The sequence below is a fragment of the Mycetomoellerius zeteki genome, unplaced genomic scaffold (genome assembly GCF_001594055.1).
Source record: "Mycetomoellerius zeteki isolate Tzet28-1 unplaced genomic scaffold, Tzet1.0 scaffold204, whole genome shotgun sequence".
Taxonomy (NCBI): domain Eukaryota; kingdom Metazoa; phylum Arthropoda; class Insecta; order Hymenoptera; family Formicidae; genus Mycetomoellerius; species Mycetomoellerius zeteki.
Window position 1 is genome coordinate 87,722 of NW_017257000.1, and position 4,868 is coordinate 92,589.

Below are 4,868 nucleotides of genomic sequence, written 5' to 3' on the forward strand. Positions count from 1 at the left end.
CCGCGGAACATCCTGTTGTTCGAGACGAAGCATGCGGTTTTTTGAATTTTTTTTTTTAACCATATGAAATCGTTTCGGTTTTTTGGGCCAACGCGAGAGACGACGGAGGAAGGAGATGATGTACGCGAGTCTCGCGAAGGGGAAAGAACAGCTGTCCCGGGTGGTAACCGTCAGGTGGTATCCCGTCAGCTCGTCAGCTGCGGGGGTGAGAATACGAAAAAAGGGTTGAGGGGACATTGCGCCCGGGCGGCGGCCATTGACGTTACGTTCCGCGGATCTCTCGTATTGATTAGAAGAAAATCGACGTGTCGATATAATACTATTGTGACCCCATACCGTGAAACACCGTGAATATATATTTTAGAAGTAAGTCTTTCGTAGAAATAAATGATATATCAAGGTTTGAACATGAAGACCAAATAATATTACATATCAAGCAAGATATGCAGTATCTTGTTTAAACAGTTTTTATTGCATTTAAAATACAGTCGTTCTAACTATATATAATTGAGTATTAATAATTCAATTGAGCTGATTTTATTAATTATATTTCAACGTTAATTTAAAATAATTAATATTCCAATGTTGCTTCTTTTCTATAAAAGTAATGCAATTAAAAAAATTAACTACATGAATTAAAATAATATAATAGATATACAAAGTTCAATTGAAATAAATCAGTAGAATCAATGCCAATTTGAGCCAACACAGGATGTTCAAAAAATTCATATTGCATAATGTTTTATCGTACTTATCTGTATCTATTCATTTATTTGAGCAATGATAATAATTATCTTTCCTTTTTAAAATAACAATAATAATTCAGAATAAGTAAATCAATTCCTTTTCTTTTCTATCTAATTTTGTTCTTTCTGCCTCTCGATACTACCTTGCTTCTTTTTAACGGCAATGCAATCTTGATAAAGTCAGAGTAATTCGCGCAGAAACACTGACGAGGCGGAAGAATTATTCATTATCAACTGGTAAGAAAACTTCTTCATCGAAGACACCTGCGAGTTCCGTTTATAGCGGCGAGTTAAGAGGTGAGTTATGCGTGCAAATGCGGTCGTTACAAGCAGTAGATAACGAAGCAACTTTTAAAGCAAATTGCCACATACATGCCGCACGCACGTCGCAATTTTTCCGTCTGTGAAACTTGATTGCTGTTTTAATAACGAGCATGACAAGGTTGCACTCTTAGTCATTGATGACGCAGATAATTTCAAGAGGGGCAGATGCGTTGCGCATTCTTCCTTTTTGATATCATTCTGTAATACATAATTTGAAAAATAAATTCAAAATATAAAAATGCGGTAATTTATCATCCACACTAAGCTAACAATTGCATTCCATTTAGAGATTATGTATTAATTGACTGCGAACGAGATGCTATTCTATTCATCTAAAATTGCGTAAAAATATGAAAATATGAAAAACTCTGATAAAATTTGAATATATTATAATTAAAAATTTATATCTTTAGTGCGTAATTAAGGCCTGATAATTATATACTTTTAACAAATTGTTTTCATTTCCCTTACATAAAAAAATTTTAATTAATTTTATAATTTTGGTTTAATTTTTTGAAGATATTTAGACTATATATATAATATCAGTTGAAAATGTCAACCAAAAAATTAGCTAAAAAAGCTAAAATTAGCTAATATCAGCGAAAACATTTTAGCCGGAAAAACGCCTTAAAATTGCAAAGTATAAGATAACAAATAACTTCGCTTATGTAATTTAATGACCATATTTTGCTAGAGTTTTAGATAAATAACTTTTAAAGGAATAATAAATAAATTCAAATAAACTTTTGCACGAATATTTATTAAAATTTTATTAGTATATATAAAAAATTTGATTTAATTCGTAATGCTATTTCCTCAACTTTAAAATAAGAACTATAAAATACGATTTTACAAAAAATCAGGACAAACAAAAAAATTAAATAACTTTTAGACTTTTAATAAAAAAATAATGATTGGATATTTTACATAAATACCCAAACGTGTAATAATAGAATAATTTATGAAATTTTTATGTTTTTGTGATGCTTTGAAATTTGACACATACATTCCTAATTAATAAATGACAATATCAATCCAAGCAAAACAAAAGGTCATGATGAACATTTAAATTCGTCAAAATTTCTGCAAAATAATTATTAAAAGTCACTTTTTGGTCAGTCACAATTTACTTTAACGTCATTTTTTAATTAGCACAACTTATTGTTCTATTTGAAATGTTTTCCTTCACATGACTATTAATCTGTATGTACATAAAAATTTTTATATTTAGCTACGAATTTTCATCAAGATTATGCCAGAAACCATAAGCGCCCTCGGATTTAGAGACGAAAGGTGTTCAGCACGAGCCACGCCGCGATCGTTCCTTTCGAGCAGCTGCTGCTATTTTTCGAAAATAAAGGTGGCCGTCTGTCCGCGAACCCGCCACGTGTAAGGGTCTCTATTTTATTCCCTCGACTTTTTACCAATTTTAATTAACCATTTTGATTATTCGTCTCGGCATAAGGAACGCGATTCATTAATCGCGTAAACGGCACAACTCCTCACAGTTACATAAAATTACAAAGCGAGTACAATGTATTGAGATTACAATACAGTGACTTAACCGAGGGCCCGATCTCCTCCGCACGGTTAGTAGATTCTACGTTAGCAGATGTACTTCCGGCAGCTGTAAAAGTGGTGTACCTCCTTTATAGGTGCACGCGCCCTCGACGCGCACGCGGCAAGACAATGAACACCGATTGGCCATTAGGTCCGCATCTGGCGGATTTCATGAGAGATCAATTTTCTATGCCGAGGTATCAATTCAACACACGATTCGATCGGACAAAATAATTTCAACGTTTATATAATTTTTTCGTGATGTCTTTTTGCGGATGTAATAAGAGATACATACAATTGTCATCTGTAGAATTTAACGCAGAGTTTAACGAGCAATCGTAAGTACTGCTAGACTAGCGCAAATATCTTTCTCGCCGGCAGATGTATGCACAAAACAATGTGCAGCCGTTCATTATATGAATCTTCTTTTAATATCTTTCATCTTCTTGATTCACGGCATGTTGCTACCATCTGCGCGGTGGTGCACGGTTTTTTCCACTACTTTAGTTTCTAAGACAATTTTTTGCACCGGCCCGACCGAACTCTCCGAGTTATCGTAAATAAATTTTATCGTACCCATCCTATTAAATTACGACGTTAGTTTCATTATGACGCGTAATTAATTTAGCTCTTTTTTCGTTAAAAATTCTTTGTCTCTGGTTATCAAGGATATACAAATATAAATGTCAATAATTTATTGTTTTTCTTACGTAAAGGTTTTACGTGTGTATCATCATATCGATGCGTTACGGTATAATTTTCTTCCCTTTTTCCCATTAATTCTTACACACAATAGTTAGGTCCCGGTTATACTGTCCTGTACATTTCTTTTTTTTCAAATACTGGGAGCACCTGGCTAAATAATAGTCTCCTTTCCTTTTTTAAATCTCCGTCTGCATGCAATTTGGGTCTTTTTAGCACGAGTGAAATTTTATTCTCAAATGTCTTCGAAATAAAGGAGAACAGAGTCCAATTCTCCCTTCTAAACTATTAGCAATGGGGTTTTATGTAATAGAGATGTTAAAACTCTGAATTTTTCCACACTTTTGAAAGCCTTGAATAGCAAAAAAACTTGGGCTGAGCAAAAAAGTCCTAGATTGCAGATGGAAGGTTAATACACGACCTTACAAATACTGTCTAAAAATGTTAAATTATATATAAATTATATCAAATTATGTAAAAATCAGTTAATTATTTTCGTATACTTGTAACAGTGATGAAAATTAATTTCTCGGCTCGATGACCGATTCATCGTGTGTAATAAAGAATCGGAAAATCATCGTGTATATTAAAGGTTAAAAAATTTTAAGATTAGAGACGTGATATTTAGATAGATTATAATTTTTTGCTTTAATACATCGTTTGAAAAGTTTTCGGAGTCCAAAGAAGGTCTGCGGGTTACGCAACGCAGGATCGATCTATCGCGCATCTGCATCTGCGTACGTTGATGCCGGTTCACGGACGGGCTAATACAGCCAATTTACTTGATTCCCCCGGCGCTGCCACAATGGACCGCCAACATGGCTCCTATGGTGTGGCCGTGCTCGCCATGGTGGCCTGGTGTTTTTCGATTTCGACGCGGGACCGCCGTGGAATGCAGACGTCCCGAATTAAATACGCGTCAGTTAAGGCGTGCCCGTCTGTTCACCCGCGCCTATTATTCTCACGATTCGTCTTTGACATTGATATTCCCAAAGCATCCCCATATAGAAGATTAAGGCGACATTTAGTTTTTGTATTCCTAAGATCGCCCGTATCTTCAAGTCGAGCCACGAAGAAGATTAATTAATTCCGTTTGAAAGAGAGATCTCAAATGCCACTTTATAGAGTATGAGATTACAATTTTTATTTATTTATTCAGTGTAACGCATTGATTATTTTTTATTTTACTTCTTTAATCGTATCTTTGAATTACTGCAACATTTAAAGTAAGATTTGACATATTTTTGAGCTTTCTTCATTGAATTAAACAATAAAAAACAAAAAAGACTAAGCACCGCTTCGCTATAATTTAAAACTAAAATCGTGTGCATAAAATGAAATAAAATATTTCTTATAATTGTGTGTTAATTTTATATTGCGATTTGAAATATAATTTAAAAATAAAACTTAAACTTAAAAAAGTATAACAAGAGAATACAAAAACATTTAATTTGTACTTATGTGGAAATACATATCTATAATAAATAATTGTATACAAGTTATATTAACTTATAAAAATTAGAAAAATGTCAGTTC